Consider the following 18,116-nt stretch of genomic DNA (forward strand, 5'->3'; position numbering starts at 1 on the left):
TGACCACTAGGAGGAGGCATAGATTCCAAAAACTCATCAAACCCATAAAAACCTCTCCCACCTTACTGTAAACTAGTCTTATCTTTGCCACTGCAGGAAGAAGGTGAAAAATGAAGATGTTCCAGATGCTCTTTAAGGAGAGGGGTCCTCAGACCAAATTGAGATGCAATTTCCCCACAGAGAGCTTTGACAGAGGGAAACTTTTGGAGTATGGAGTAGTGGCACAATTACACCCACTGGGAGTTTGACACAAGCCTTCCACAGGCATTGCAGGAACAGGTCCCTAGCCTCCTCTTATTGGATCATTGTTACACTCCATATACATAGATCATCTGCTGTCACACGTACAGCACTGTATTGGCTGCCTACTGGAAGCAGTATTTTCCTGTAAGTGGTACGTCCAGAAATGTGGGCGTCTACTAGGTAAGTATGGGGATTATAATTAAGGGGTTGTGGCACTCATCAAATGTTTTTGTAATAATTTGTTTAAAGTGCAATGTGCATGCAGCCACTAACAATAATATATGCACAAAGAAAAGAGAGGACTGATTATATGAATTCAAAAGTCAAAGAATGGCAAGGCCGCACCAATGCATATTATTAACCAATCTTGCATTTATTGTGAGAACAAAAAGTAACTTTAACTTTACACCATATTATTAAGACCAACTATATGCTATCACATCACATAAATTACAATGGAGTAATGATCTCAAACAAAATCAGTTTGCTAAAAAGCCACGGTATAGGAAGCACTGACTTAAAATGATGAACTAATGTAGCAACAATAGAGGAGCACTTAGTGCAACTGCAAGCTCTAAAAGTTAGTAGAAAAGGCTTGATGTTTACATGGTAAATGTCCACATAAAATTGTTGTGAGAAATCCGGTGCAATTATATAAAATGTGGATCAATCCCAAAGGAATTATACTTATATGCAGCGGTAAATACAGTAGAATAACCCTGCTTGCAAAACTACCTTGTGGCTTGTGATCCGTCCACCGGTATTGAGAGAACTGCTATCGACACCAAATAGCACTGTAGTAATGTGCCTTGAATTTAAGTACAAAGATCCCGTGGTAGAGCTGTTCAAGGTAATCGGTAGTATCCAGGAAATCTTGTTCCGCAACAATATAGCAACCTTTATTTACTGCTGGTGATGACGTTCACTCCAAAAGCGAAACTTTGTAGCATAACAGACCGTTAAGTCTTCACCAAACAAACACCATGTGTATCATGCCAGATGACGCGTTTTGCCCCTCCCACTTAGGGCTTGGCCAGGGCTTCGTCAGATAGCTGTCATAGAGCCTGACCGGCTTGGGTTAGAGCACTTGTAACTAATAGACAAAATATGCTCTATGGAACAAAATGCAAAAAAAGTGATGAAGCTCAAATGGTGCGTTTAATTACCCCGTATAATTGTCATTGGGGTAAATTGCAGCACATAATGCGCAAACATTGGCACATTTTGCACACTGACAAAGTATTACAGAATTTTCTTTCTCCATATCCATTGTTAACCGCAAAAAGAGCAGTTAGTCTAAGAGATACTCGTGTGCATTCTGAATTTGAAAGAAGTTTATCCCCAGAAAATTGGCTAAGCAATTTACAAAAAAGAGTTGGGTGTCATCCATGTGGCAAATGCATGTACTGCAGCCATATACAAAAAACTAAAATGTTTGGTACTAATCCAAATAAACTGTTTAAAATTAGACAACGGATAACTTGTAACACATCAGGGGTCATCTATTTATTGTCTTGCTCTTGTCCCAGATTTTATATTGGGAAAACTGGAAGGGAGTTAAAAGATAGAGTCATGGAGCATATAAATGACATAAAGCATAAAGTTGTTGATAGTCCGGTGGCTAGACATTTTGTTTTGTGCCATGATGCTAATTATTCCTGTTTAAAAGTTACTGGCATTGAGCATCCTAAAGTAAAAGGAGGAGGGGGGAATTATGACCAAATTCTTCTCCAACAAGAATCAAAATGGACGTATAGATTGCAAACTTTAGCCCCTAAGGGGTTAAATGAAAAAATTGAATATGCCAGTTTCCTATAAAAATTATTTATCTGTTTAAATAAACTTGCTATGTACATGTTACTTAATGGATTGTTTTTTTCTCTTTCCTTTTTCTGTTTTGTACTAGAATAAGATTAGCATAAACTATGATGGTTAAAGTAGTAAAAGTAGAGAAAACAAATGATTTTGTTCAAATTCACATAATTGCCATGTCACTGCTTCTTTCTATGTAACCAGCCTGGTATATTTATATATTTTGTTAATAAGTTTGTATCACCAAAAGTTTGTTATACAGCTTTAAGAAAGTATACCAAAAAGATGAATGGAAGATATAAAAGAGCCGGTCAGGCTCTATGACAGCTATCTGATGAAGCCCTGGCCAAGCCCTAAGTGGGAGGGGCGAAAAGCGTCATCCAGCATGATACACATGGTGTTTGTTTGGTGAAGACTTAACGGTCTGTTATGCTACAAAGTATCGCTTTTGGAGTGAACGTCATCAGCAGTAAATAAAGGTTGCTATATTGTTGCGGAACAAGATTTCCTGGATACTACTGATTACCTTGCACAGCTCTACCACGGGATCTTTGTGCTTAAATTCAAGGCACATTACTACAGTGCTATTTGGTGTCGATAGCAGCTCTCTCAATACCGGTGGATGGATCACAAGCCACAAGGTACTTTTGCAAGCGGGGTTATTCTACTGTATTTACCGCTGCATACAAGTATAATTCCTTTGGGATTGATCCACATTTAACATAATTGCACCGGATTTCTCACAACAATTTTATGTGGACATTTACCGTGTAAACATCAAGCCATTTCTACTAACTTTTGGATCGTGCAGTTCATCATTTTAAGTCAGGTTGGGACTGGGAGTGTGCGTTATGTACTAAGTGCTTCCTATACCGTGGCTATTTAGCAAACTGATTTTGTTTGAGATCATTACTCCATTGTAATTTATGTGATGTGATACTTAGCATATATTTGGTCTTAATAATATGGTGTAAAGTGTTACTTTTTGTTCTCACAATAAATGCAAGATTGGTTAATAATATGCATTGATGCGGCCTTGCCATTCTTTGACTTTCGAATTCATATCATCAGTCCTCTCATTTCTTTGTGTATATAAGTATGGGGATTGTTATTGTAGGTACTCACTTAACCTACAGGCTATTAGTAGGTACACTCTTTTTTATATATTTCATTTTTTGGAAATGGACTTTATATAACTTTACACCCTATATAGGGCTAGATTACAAGTGACGTGCTAACTTGCGCTCATATTACAAGTTGAATGTAAACCTGGCCATACAAGGGCAAATTAAATTTGTGCTCATCAGGTTAGCGAAGGGTAGGACTAAATATAAAGTTGCACCAAATAGAACATAAATACATCAAAATAAAGTGCTACACTCATATCTAATAAAAATATTAATAGAAATATTAAAAAAAAGGTTATTAGGAAAGGGCTATATTGTATATATACGTACATATACATATCTAGATATGTGTATTTATGTGTGTACATATATATATATATATATATAAATAAATAAATAAATAAAAGAAGTACTGACTGAATGATTGACTGACTCATCAATACCCAGCTCAAACCTTTTAAGCTAGGTACGTGAAATTTGGAAGGTACCTTGTTTTTATGACATAGGCACCCACTATGGGAGGATTTTTGGAAATTATGTCCCTAAGGGGGTGAAAAAGGGGGGTGAATCTCTGTATCTCAAAAACTGAAGCTGTTACAGATGTGAACATTGGTATTTAGATTCTCCTTTAAAAATAAAGAAACACTTGTTTTACCATTTCCCAAACATCCACTTAAGGAGGGTCAATAGGGGGGGGGGGGTCATTTATGAGGATATCTATATCTCAAACCAAAGATATTACAGGTGTGAACATTGGTATTCATTAAAAATAAAGAAACACGTGTTTTACCATTTCCTGAAATTCCACTTAAAGGGACACTCATGTCAAAATAAACATTTATGATCCAGATAGAGCATGCAGTTTTAAGACACTTTCCAATTTACTTCCATTATCAAATTTTGCACAGTCTTTTTATTTTCCCATTTTCAGAGGAACAAGATTCTACTGAGCATGTGCACAAGCTCACTGAGTATATGTATACTAGTCTGTGATTGGCTGATGTCTTACACATGATACAAGGGGCTGGAAAATGGGAGAAAAAATAAATTAGTCAGAAAAAAAATCTACTGCTTATTTAAAATTTAGAGTAGGTGTTATTGCTTTGTCTTTTTATTATGCATTTATTAATTATGTAATTCTACTGCATTGAGTGGTCCTTTAAGGGGGGTGTGATTTATGAGGATACCTATATTTAAAAAACCAAAGATGTTACAGACGTGAAAATTGGTATTTAGATTCTTCTTTAATATTAAGAAACGTGTTTTACCATTTCCTGAACATCCACTTTAGGGGGGTGTCAAAATGGGTGGTGGTGATTAAGAGCATACCTATTTAAAAAAACAAAGATGTTACAGGCATGACATTTGGTATTTAGATTCTCCTTTAAAATTAAGAAACGTGTTTTACCATTTCCCGAAAATCCACTTAAGGGGGTTTAAAAGTGGGGTGGTGATTTATGAGGATACCTATATCTCAAAACCCAAAAACGTTAGAAGAATAAAACGTATAATTTAAAATCTTCAATATAAAGTAAGTTTAGATGGCAAATTTCTGGCTCCTAACCTCAGTAGTTCTCAAGATATGGATATCACTTAAAAAATTAATAGTCTTTTTTCACATCTGACAGTTGAATCAAAATATAAAATTACAATTTAATATTAAAGTAATTGTAAACAGAATAATAATAACACATTTTTGATGTGCTGGACGGACTCCCCGCCCACAACTTAGATGATTGGTACCCATGTACTAGAAACAATGAGATTTAACGTAAACTCATGAAGTTCATGTCAGCGAGTGTGCACTTCATTGTGAGTGGTAGCATTTTTCGCTATTTTTTACAAATCACAGAATCCGCGGGAAACAGCTAGTATACATATAAACACATGTATACATATGTAGATATACTTTGGAGCCCTTTCCACTCACTTCTGTGCATGTACTGTAAATATTTTGCATTCCAATGTTCTTCAGATAGGGGAACAAAAGTATGTCTAAATAGATATTCCTATATATATAAGGGGCAACCAGACATGGACTCCTTGCTCAGTGTGCTTAGAGGAATATTGCTACACCTCACTGACGAGGCCCAATGAAGGCCGAAACGATCGTCTGGGGTTGCTGTGTTCCTTGTTCAGAGAGGAATTGCCTGGTATTTCGGCGCTGGACTGACCGTAATAGGCGGGATCAGACTGATATACTACAGGAAAGTTCTACTCTGTGAATAGCATTGTTACGGTTACCCTTAGTCTCGCTGAGAGATGGACCGCTTAGTAGCCTGGATCCCTATTGCTAAAGAGGGGAGAAACTGCTTTCCATAGTATTCTATATGAGTCTCGCAAATATAGAATAATCTCCCTTAGCTGCAGTACAGCTAGGATACCCTTCTGCCCACAAAAACGAGTCAACGCTGCGATTGAGGGTCAAACAAGAACTCAGGACTGGGATGCCCAGCCTGCTTTTTATTAAGGATACATGCACACAGGGCAGTCCCAGGGGGAGAGGGGGGGAAGCACAAAATCCCCCATCACACATTTAGATAGAGAGCACTGTCCTTTGACAGGCCACAATAGGATTACAGTACTTAAGATAACAAGTTTACAAGTTCATCTTATCAATTAGCAGTCTGGCTCCAGAGGTGATTAGACAATAGTTTCTAAAAGCTGAAAAAAAAAAAGTTAACTCTTTATGAAATGATACTTGTTACGGTTTTCTTGGAGCCCTTCTTAGGCGCTGGCTTGCTGGTTCAGGCATTGCTGCTGGGAAATAAGCTCTTCACAACAAAATAACTAATGCTTCTGTAACAGTGCTCCCTTTCTGTGGAACACTCTGGCAGACACGGTCTGACCCCTTTTCGGGGCAGACTAAGGCTGTCCAGACCGCTGGTTATGCGGGGCTGAGGTCGGTTTGTCTGGACAACCCGTCGGCGTTGCCATTCTGTTTCCCAGGTCTGTAAGTAATGGTGAAATTGAAGGGTTGCAACGATAAGCTCCAACGTAATAGCCTGCCGTTATCTCCAGAGACCCGGTTCAGCCACACCAACGGGTTATGGTCGGTGACCAGAGTGAACTCCTGACCATATAAATAGGGAGTCAATTTCTTTAATGCCCACACCAAAGCCAAACACTCCTTTTCGACCGCTGCATAGCTGACTTCGCGGGGCAGGAGCTTCCGGCTGATGTAGGCAACTGGATGCTCCCCTCCATCTTCGCCTACTTGGCTGAGGACGGCTCCCAGCCCGAACATGGAAGCATCTGTATGGACGATAAAACGTTTGTTAAGGGCTGGGGCCGCCAAGACAGGAGCGTTAATTAGAGCATTTTTGAGAGCCTGGAAAGCCGTTTCACAGTGGGGAGACCACAGGACCTGTCGAGGTAAGTTCTTCTTGGTCAAGTCAGTCAGGGGTTTGGCAAGTGTGCTGTAGTCTGGTACGAACCGTCTATAGTACCCTGCCGTGCCCAGGAAGGCTAGGACCTGAGTCTTAGTGATGGGGGTGGGCCAATTGGCGACAGCTTCTATTTTGGCCGGCTCTGGTCGCTGCTTTCCACACCCCACCCGGTGACCTAGGTACTGTACCTCGGCCATCCCAAAGTGGCATTTTTCTGGCTTCAGAGTCAGGCCAGCAGCCCGGATCTGATCCAGAACCATTCCCACATGAGCTAAGTGGTCCTCCCAGGACTCACTGTGGATCGCTATGTCGTCCAGGTAGGCGCAAGCAAAACTCTGGAAGCCATCCAGGAGCCTATCCACCAAGCGCTGGAATGTAGCTGGGGCATTCTTCATCCCAAACGGCATTACCCTAAACTGATATAAGCCGAATGGAGTGACGAATGCCGACTTGGGGATAGCCTCCGGGGCCAGGGGAATCTGCCAGTAACCTTTGCAGAGGTCAATAGTGGTCAGGTAATTTCCCCTGGCTATACGATCGAGTAGCTCGTCTACCCTGGGCATAGGGTAAGCGTCCGTCACGGTCTTTTCATTGAGCCTCCGATAGTCTACGCAGAACCGGGTGGTCCCATCTTTCTTGGGCACCAAGACAACTGGGGAGGCCCAGGGACTATCGGAGGGCTCAATTACCCTGAGCTGGAGCATCTCATCGATCTCCTTCTTCATTCCTGTCCTAACTGCTTCAGGGATTCGGTACGGAGCCTGGCGCAAGGGAGCTTGTCCCGGAGTATCTACCTGGTGGGTGGTTAAAGTAGTGTACCCTGGCTTCGGGGAGAAGGTGAGGTGTTTGGACTGGAGGAGTTGGTTGAGCTGCTCCCTTTCAGTGGGGCTAAGTCGGTCCCCTATCTGAACCTGCGCCACTATACCTGTGGGGAGGCTCTTTTCTAATAGGTCTGGAATGGGTAAACTGTCGGGGTCTTCCTGAGGGGAACAACATACGGCCGTCACGTTCTCTGGTCGCTCAAAATATTCCTTGAGCATGTTTACATGGAATGTCTTTCTAAGATTGTTGTCGTGGCAGCTAGCTATCACATAAGTGGTGTCTCCCCTTTTCTCTACGATCTGGTAGGGACCCTGCCAGGACGCCTGCAATTTGTCTGTCTTCACCGGCTTAAGTACTAACACCTTTTGTCCTATGGTGAAGATTCTCTTTCGGGCCCCCCGATCGTACCATACTTTCTGTCTTCTCTGGGCCAACTGGAGATTAGCCCGCACGGATTTGGCTAATTGCTCCATTCGGTCCCTGAGTTCCAGCACGTATGGCACAATTGGGACACCGTCAGCCTCCATCTCTCCCTCCCAGTGCTCCCGGATCAGGTTTAGGGGTCCCCGTACCTTTCTTCCGTAGAGCAACTCGAAGGGAGAGAACCCTGTCGTTTCCTGGGGCACCTCCCGATAAGCAAATAGGAGGTGCGGCAGGAAGCGTTCCCAGTCTCGGTATTCCTGAGTGAACGTCTTGAGCATTTGCTTGAGGGTCCCATTGAACCTCTCACACAGCCCGTTCGTCTGGGGGTGGTATGGGGAGCTCAGGAGGGACTTAATTTTGCAAACCTGCCAGAGTTGTTGGGTCAATTCAGCCGTAAATTGGGTGCCTCGGTCGGATAGGATTTCTTTTGGAAATCCTACCCGGGAGAACACCTGTACTAGTGCATTCGCTACCGTATCCGCTTGTATGTTGGATAGGGCGACAGCCTCTGGGTACCTGGTAGCGTAGTCCACTACGGTAAGAATGTATCGCTTACCGGAGGGACTAGGGGTAGCCAGTGGTCCCACTAGGTCAATAGCAACCCGGCTGAAGGGTTCCTCTACAATGGGCATATTTACTAGCTGGGCTTTAGGGTGATCGCCTCGCCTTCCTACCCGTTGACACACATCGCAGGTGTTACAGTAAGTTCTAACGTCAGCGTGCACCCCTGGCCAAAAGAACGTGTGAGTAATGCGGTGTAGGGTACGGGTAACGGCTAGGTGGCCTGCTAAGGGGATGTCGTGGCCTATTTTGAGGATTTCTTGACGGTATTTGTGGGGCACTACCAGCTGTCGCCTACGCTGTCCCCTTTTCTCTGTCCAGCGGTATAGTTTCCCTTTTTCCCATAAGAATGTTTCGTTATCTGCCCCGCCCCCTCCGGTCTCTGCTCGTTCCCGGTACTTTTGTAAGGTCGGGTCAGTCTTAGACTCTGCCTCGAAAGCATCTGGGGTGTCCCAGGGTATGGGGCCTAACCTGTCAGGCAAGGTCGGGGTAGGTCTTACCTGTGTCTCCCGCACTGGTGAGAGCTCTCGCTCCGTCCGGGCTTGGGCCCGTGTAGTCACTGGGTCCGCCTCGTTGTTGCATACTGGAGCATAGGCAGAAGTCATGGGGCCCAAATCGTTGCCCAGTAGTACTTCGGCAGGTAAATTATCCATTAGGCCCACGTTCACAGCCCCCTTTCCCGCTCCCCAATCAAGATGCACTTTAGCTGTTGGAATTTTGTACACATCCCCCCCCGCCACTCTAACGGCCACAGTCTGTCCGGATCGCTTGTGCTCTGGCACCAAATGACTCTGTACCAGCGTGATAGTAGCCCCTGTGTCTCGCAATCCCTCGGTAGATCGCCCCTCGAGCCATACCCTCTGCCGATGGTGCTGGCGGTTATCTGAGGCAGCATATACAGGGTCTGCCTCGTGAAGCGGCCCCACATATCCCTCCATAGGGGCCTCTTGGTTAACACAGAGGGCCCGGGCCGGACGATAGGACCCAGAGGGGTAATTGTAATTCCTGGGTGTCTGGTGCGTATTAAGGGGGCAGCTAGCCATGAAATGCCCTGGTTGCTTGCATCGGTGGCAAGTCGGTCTGGGACGCTCAGAGATGTTATTGGGTGGTCCTGAGTGTCGGACGGGCCCTGTGGGCACCGGGGCTCGGAATTCAGCACGAGGGGGTGCACGGTAAACCTCTCTGGGTTCGACCCGTGCTGGAGCTCGGTAGTTCATGGGTTCGTGAAGACGGGAGTCATAATGTTCATCGGCCAATTTGGCTGCTTCTTCTAAGGTAGAAGGCCGCCTGTCTCGCAGCCATTCCTTCCCTTGCTGTTCCATGCCATTATAAAAATGTTCTAAGAGAAACAATTGTAAAATTTCCTCCCCAGTCACCGCTTTACTTCCGCTCAGCCAGTGATTTGCCGCTCTCCGCATTCGGTGCGCCCATTCCATATGGGTATCGTTAGGCTTCTTTTCCGTGCCCCGAAACTGTCGGCGATACGTGTCCGGAGTTACAGCGTACCGTCGCAACAGTGTCTCCTTAACTAGCTCATACTGTGTCACTTCCTCAGCACCCAGAGTACGAAAGGCTTCCAGGGCTCGCCCGGATAGTTTCCCAGACAATATCGTGGGCCACTCTCTGTTGGGAATCTGGTGCAGGGCACATTGCCTTTCGAAGTCCGCCAAATATTCATCAATCCCTGTCTCGCTCTCTAGGAAGGGTCGAAATGCCGCATAGGGTATCTTGGGCCTCCCAGCATTTTCGACAGGGATGATTACCTGCGGGGCTTCAGCATTGCGGTGTGCGTTCGCTAGGTTGAGTTCGTGGGCTCGAGTCTCTCGTATATCCTCGTCCGCCTCCGCCATCAACTGCTGTACCAATTCCATGGAGGGGTTCGGCCCGTATAATGAGAGCCTTTCCCGAACAATCCTGGTTTTTTCGTCACTAATCATGGTCGGTGTTTCCGCCATTGTGAAGCTCTGATCCAGCTGCGGTCAATTCTGCAATCAGCTCTCTCCTCGGCCGGTTGCTGGCGTACCCCCCTCTGCTTTCAAGTAAATCTTTTAGGGTTGTACGCTTCAATTTTTCGTAAGCGCTCTCCATCCGTTCTGTACCTCTCCTAGGAAATCCAGGAAAATCCCGCCGCTGCCGCCAAATGTTACGGTTACCCTTAGTCTCGCTGAGAGATGGACCGCTTAGTAGCCTGGATCCCTATTGCTAAAGAGGGGAGAAACTGCTTTCCATAGTATTCTATATGAGTCTCGCAAATATAGAATAATCTCCCTTAGCTGCAGTACAGCTAGGATACCCTTCTGCCCACAAAAACGAGTCAACGCTGCGATTGAGGGTCAAACAAGAACTCAGGACTGGGATGCCCAGCCTGCTTTTTATTAAGGATACATGCACACAGGGCAGTCCCAGGGGGAGAGGGGGGGAAGCACAAAATCCCCCATCACACATTTAGATAGAGAGCACTGTCCTTTGACAGGCCACAATAGGATTACAGTACTTAAGATAACAAGTTTACAAGTTCATCTTATCAATTAGCAGTCTGGCTCCAGAGGTGATTAGACAATAGTTTCTAAAAGCTGAAAAAAAAAAAGTTAACTCTTTATGAAATGATACTTGTTACGGTTTTCTTGGAGCCCTTCTTAGGCGCTGGCTTGCTGGTTCAGGCATTGCTGCTGGGAAATAAGCTCTTCACAACAAAATAACTAATGCTTCTGTAACAAGCATTACTGGGCTAAAAAGTTGCACCCAGGTGGTAAATCGCCATAGAACAGGCTAACAATGTTATTGAGCCAGTTGTTCGTTCCTGTGAGTGCACTTCTCTCTGTATGTATTTAGTCTCCCTATGGGAAAAAGGGGCAACCAGACGTGGACTCCTTGCTCAGTGTGCTTAGAGGAATATTGCTACACCTCACTGACGAGGCCCAATGAAGGCCGAAACGATCGTCTGGGGTTGCTGTGTTCCTTGTTCAGAGAGGAATTGCCTGGTATTTCGGCGCTGGACTGACCGTAATAGGCGGGATCAGACTGATATAATACAGGAAAGTTCTACTCTGTGAATAGCATTACTGGGCTAAAAAGTTGCACCCAGGTGGTAAATCGCCACCTGGGTGGGCGGAGTTACATCGGGGAGACCACTAGGATGGTCCGTGATAGGATATGTGAACACAAATCTGACATCAGAAATGGCAAAATAAAAAATCCAGTAGCAGAACACTTTGTTCAGGCAGGACATAGGGTATGTCAACTTAGGTTTCAAATAATTGACCAGATCAGTTCACCCAGAAGGGGTGGTAATAGGGAGCTTTTTTTAAAACAGAAGGAAGTATTCTGGATTAATAAATTGGAAACCATGGCACCTGTTGGTATGAATAAAGAATATGATTTATCTGTTTTTTTGTAAATATTTCAATAGGATTAGTCTCTGTATCTAATACTCTGTAATTGTTGTTATTTTTGCAACAATATGTAATAGTTATCTTTTTAAATATGTATTACTATATATCTATCACTAGATGGCGCATCCTCCTCTAGGACAAGTAACACTGTAGAAAAATGTGTGTGTATGCACAGGTGAATTGTTAATTAAGTAGGTGTGGTTATTAACCCCTATCCCTATATTAAGGTGTGTTACCTGCATTTATGTACTGACATGACTAAGGACTAGAGGTCCGAAACGTTGTCTTTTTTACTTCGAAATATCCCAATAAAGATGGAATTTTCTACATAGTGGTGAGTGCTGCTGAATTCTTTGGACTGTGTAACAATGTTATTGAGCCAGTTGTTCGTTCCTGTGAGTGCACTTCTCTCTGTATATATATATATATATATATATATATATATCTGTATATACCTATATATATTCATATAGGTTTTATATATATATATATATATATATATATATGTGTGTGTGTGTGTGTGTATTTTTTTCTACAAATATACATCATATATATAGTTTTTTATTTAGTTCTTTGTTTGGATGATGAACTAACCTTGCCTGGAAAATTTTAGGTTAACAATCCAATATGAGCAATGGACCATATGTGCCTATTCAAATATGCTATAAGGTCTTAAAGGGACATATTAAGTGTTGCATTTATATGTAATGTGTTGAAGTAAATGGTTTAATAAGCACTTAGATGCACTTATATGTATAGATATATTGGTTCCAATTTCATGTGGGAATTCACTTGTGTCTGGGAGATTAATTTATATGGATAATAAAAGAACTTATGGTTTAATGCAAAAAGAGTGCTGATTTCAAGTACTTTTTGGAAAGAGGTTTAATCATACCCCTTTCCCTTATCTCTCTTTTTTAAAGTTTAAAACGTTAATTTGAGGTTCTGCACCAACAATCCTTTGAATAAGGTGAATCATTTTATAAATAACTATTTGTGTAGAGATTAAAAAATAGGACTACACCCTCTCCCTGCTTCGTTAATTTAAAAAAATAAAATAAATATATATATATATATATATATATATATATATATATATAAATATATATTGTAAAATAAATAGAACATTTTCTTCTATTTGAAGAACATTGGAATGTAAAATATTCATACCTCGCGTTAAAAGTTTATGCTCGCGCTGGCTTTTTTTTCGCGCCTCGATGGTTAGCTTATGTCGGTTTTGCGCACATGTGCATGTATCTAGTGTAAGTTGCTATGTTTTCCCTGCTTTTATTCATTTTTTATGATGATTATGCTTTAATCATTGATTTATATTTGTTTCCACATTATTATTTTTTTGTGTGGTTTCTTAGCTTGTTTTTACTTCATTACTGAATTTGTCCCAACTGTTGGGAATGTTAGTTCCTCAGAAGCTAGATTCACTGAACACTTTCCTTCCAATATTAGGTGTGTTTTTCGCAAGATTGTTGATATTGTACCCCCTGCTCAGCTTTGTAAATCTTGTATGGATCATTTAATGCATTCTAATCAGAACATTGCTGATTTGCTTCTAAGGGTATCTGTCCTCCCTCTGTGTGTTGTATACAACGGAGTTCTTTGGATTTTGCTCCAGGATTTAAAGATTTAATATGCTCTACTGAATATGAAATGTTGGCTGCTATTCCTCCTCCAAGTATACGTAAAAGGTTGGTTACTGATAATCCCTCCCCTAGCTTATCTGATTTAAATAGATTTAAAGGGACAGTCAAGTCCAAAAAAACTTTCAAGATTTAAATAGAGAATGTTATTTGAAACAACTTTCCAATTTACTTTTATCACCAATCTTGCTTTGTTCTCTTGGTATTCTTAGTTGGAAGCTAAACCTAGGAGGTTCATATGCTAATTTCTTAGACCTTGAAGACTGCCTCTAATCTGAATGCATTTTGACCACTAGAGGGCATTAGTTCATGTGTTTCATATAGATAACATTGAGCTCATGCATGTGAAGTTACCCTGAAGTGAGCACTGATTGGCTAAAATGCAAGTCTGTCAAAAGAACGGAAATAAGGGTGCAGTTTGCAGAGGATTAGATACAAGGTAATCACAGAGGTAAAAAAGTATATTTCTATAACAGTGTTGGTTATGCAAAACTTGGTAATGGGTAATAAAGGGATTATCTTTCTTTTTAAACAACAAAAATTCTGGTGTTTACTGCTCCTTTAAGTCTGTTAAGCTACATGTTTCTTAACCCAGTGCTTCTGAATTATCCTTTGAGCATGAGTCATTTTCAGATGATCAGGATTCTGTTTCTAATCAAGTAACAGAGTCATCCTCTTTTATGTTTAAGCTCGATTATCTTCATTCTCTTTTAAGAGAAGTGTTAAAGGGATAGTAAAATTCAAATTAAACTTTCATGATTCAGATAGGGCATGTAATTTTAAAAAACTTTCTAATTTACTTTGTTCCCTTGGTATTCTTAGTTGAAAGCTAAACCTAGGTAGGCTCATATGCTAATTTCTAACCCTCGAAGGCCTGCATCTTATCTGAATGCATTTTAAAGTTTTTCACAGCTAGAGGGTGTTAGTTTATGTGTTTCATATAAATAACATTGCGCTCACGCACGTGGAGTTATTTAAGAGTCAGCACTAGTTGCCTGAAATGCAAGTCTGTCAAAAAATCTAAGATAAGGAGGCAGTCTGCAGAAGCTTAGATACAAGGTAATTACAGAGGTAAAAAGTATATTTCTATAACAGTGATGGTTATGCAAAACTGTGGAATGGTAAATAAAGGGATTTTCTATCTTTTTAAACAATACTATTTTTGGTGTTTACTATCCCTTTAAGTACCATAGGGGATCAGGAGACCAAGGTTTTTGAGGATTAGTCTGTTAAGCAATTATATTTGATTTTTTTAACCTACTTCTAAGTCTCCAGTTTGGTTGCCATCTGATTAAGATCCATGGGTTCTAAATACAGTTTCCTGGGGATACAGAATTGCTTTCAAATTGAAGCCTCCCAAGGGAAAGTTTCTTCTGTCCTATGTTCAGGGCCAGAATTACCATTAGGCAGAGTAGGCATGTGCCTACAGGTGCCTTCCATAGAGGGGCGCCTGTCTCTCTGCTCCATATGCCTTTTCTGCACACCTCTGCGGCTCTGCCCTTACTCACCATAGTAGATAATAACTTTATGCTGGCCGGTCCGGTCCGTTTCTCCAGTGAATGCGGACAGAGCGGCCTGAGAGTAAGTGTGTGGGGGTTGGTTCTTTATGGATAGTGACAGTCAGTGACTATTTGTGCGTTATTACAGAGCGCTCTGAATGCACGGTGGGCATGTATCAGCAGCAGCAGCAGTGGCTGTCAAAAACAAAATGACAGATTGTACAGTCAGAGGGCAGTCTTTCATATAAAATACCACAAGTATGAATATTATTGCTAAAATGCAGAATGCCAGGGCTGTTGCACAGAATAAACACACTTTAAAAAACTACTGACCCTTGGTTGATTGTGCACATTGCAGGCTTGGTCAGCAAAGTTTCTAAATGAAGCCCCAGTCTAGACAACCTGCACTTTTATTGTATAAATTATATTAAAAGAAAATACTGTTCTGACTAGAATCTCATCATACTGGGCAAATACTGTCTGGAGTGTTTTGTTATAGATCATGGACTGCCTTTTATGTAGCAAAATTAGCAACTGCTCTAAAAAAATCATAATTCTATAAAGTATTAGGCTGTATCTATACATGTCAACTGGGAGTATGTGGGAGGCGCTTTAGATTTTGGTGCCTACAGGCCAGTGGCGTATTTAGGTTTTGTGCTGCCCTAGGCACTAAAAAATCTGCTGCCCCCCCCCCCCCCCCAACGATGATTTTAGGCCATTGTTTAGCCACAATATATTTTTGGGACAGGGTATAACATGATTTTTTTTTTTTATGCCATGGCAAAGCAGATGTTCATGATTAAGCATTTGTGTGTGTTTCTTTGTGTGTGTGTATGTCTGTGTGGGGTATGTATGTGTAGTGCAGTGTGCATATATGGTGAGTGTGTGCATGTATGTCTGTGTAGTGTGTGTGGTGTATGTATATGTAGTGCAGTGTGCATGTATGTCTGTGCAGTGTGTGTGGTGCATGTATGTGTAGGGCAGTGTGCATGTATGATGAGTGTGTGCGCATGTATGTCTGTGTGGTGTGTGTGGTTTATGTATGTGTAGTGCAGTGTGCATATATGGTGAGTGTGTGCGTGTATGTCTGTGTAGTGTGTGTAATGTATGTATGTGTAGTGCAGTGTGCATGTATGTCTGTGTAGTGTGTGTGGTGTATGTATGTGTAGGGCAGTGTGCATGTATGGTGAGTGTGTGCGTGTATGTCTTAGTAGTGTGTGTAGTGCAGTGTGCGTGCAGTGCAGTGTGCGTGTAGCATCTCTCTGTGTAATTTGGGTATTTAAACACCTATGTAACAGTTTAAACCTGTGTTAAATTATACCCAGAAAAAGCTTTATCTGTACATTTATATACAAGAAAGGGGTGGTGGACATATATTTCATATACAGGATGTAGGTTATATAGCTAATGATATCATATAGAAAGCCAGTAATGCTACATGCAGAGAGTCCACCTTTTAAGAAAAAATAGGGGTACAGATATGACCATAAATCCTGCATACAGGCAGAGTGCAGGTATACAATCATTAGACAGGCTGAGCTGCTTCAAACTGCGATACACATACAATATTACCTTTTAGCAGCCAAAAAGTTAAAAAGACTTTTCAAGAAAGGGCTTTCCTCACTCACCTCCATTAAAAGCAGGGAGATTGATTGGCAGCATATACTGAAGCTATCTAACCAGGAAGACATTTGAACTGACACTTGCCCTGAATAAGCACTTTGATCAGTTGAGGGGGGAGCAGAAGGTCAGGTCAGCACACAAACAGTAGATCATTTGACATAAGGCAGCCGCAGCACAGTTCAGCTTACTCTGACAGAACACCGGCATGAGTGCCCCACCCACCAATTTCCCCTTCTCTATACAGAAGCACCATTTTACAAACCATCAGACTGCTGCGCCCAAACCACATGTTCTACTTGCTACATACGGTAGACACTCAAAAGGAAACTGCATGAACTATCAGCTCCTATAGTAGTAATCTTGTAGTGTAATCTAAATAAATATTTTTTTTTATCAAATCTCAAGCCTTTACTTACCCCACGCAGCTTTCTCCCCACTCCTGCAAATCGAACCATCCGACTTCCATAAACGCTAGTCCTCACTCACTGCACAATTAATTAATTAATTAAATTTTCCGAACTTAGAGAGCTGGCTAGCTGGGGTATAGTCACACAGACAGCTCAGTCAGTGAAGGAGGACCAAAGAAGCGCTGCACAGACCGGGTGATAAATAAAAAAAAATAATGTACCATCCTCTGAGACAGTTTAATACAGTGACCCACCTAAGCTCTCAAATTGGAGACTGAAAGAATTCCAGAGCCCGCCGCATGCACTATCCTGTATCCAGTGACTGCAGTCCACTTTAGCTCAGCCACTAATTTGAAGCCAAAAGTGCAGCCCCTCCTAATTTGCCGCATTAGGCACTGGCCTTGTTGGCCTAGGCCTTAATACGCCCCTGCTACAGGCACCTGGGCTGTAAATCCGGCCCTGCCCATGTTCCAAAAACCTCTTTATTGATCGCAAAAAGGAGGGAACTTACAGACCTTACATACAGAGTTCTCTTACTTCTCAGTCCAGGGTTATGTTCCTACGTGTGATAGCAGATTCAGTCTCTATGAGACTTTCCTTGACGGATAAGAGATGGCTGAAACTTCTCTCAGCTTGTGCCAATCTTCAGTCTATGGGGCCTATCTATCAAGCTCCGTACGGAGCTTGAGGGCCCATGTTTCTGGCGAGCCTGCAGGCTCACCAGAAGCACCAGTTATGAAGCAGCGGTCTAAAGACCGCTGCTCCATAACCCTGTCCACCTGCTCTGATGAGGCGGACAGGAATCACCTGAATTCAATTCGATCGAGTACGATCCGGTTGATTGACAACCCCCTGCTTGCAGTGCTGGTGCAATGCTGAATACGGAGAGCGTACTGCTCTCCGCATTCAGCGAAGTCTGTCAGACCTGATCCGCACTGTCGGATCAGGTCCGACAGACATTTCATAAATAGGCCTCTATTCCTTTTCCTTCTGTAGTTCTTTGCATGGAAGTATTAGGCTTGATGATGGCAGCTTTAGATGCTATTCCATCTTTTGTCCATACAAAATGGACTATGTTCATGGCAGATGCAAATCTTTCAGGTTGGGGTGCGGTTGGGGGTCTTAGAGGGCATAGGGAGTTTTATTTTCTTGGGAGGGGAGTT

This window comes from Bombina bombina, chromosome 5 (assembly GCF_027579735.1).
Source record: "Bombina bombina isolate aBomBom1 chromosome 5, aBomBom1.pri, whole genome shotgun sequence".
In the NCBI taxonomy this organism is placed as follows: Eukaryota; Metazoa; Chordata; class Amphibia; order Anura; family Bombinatoridae; genus Bombina; species Bombina bombina.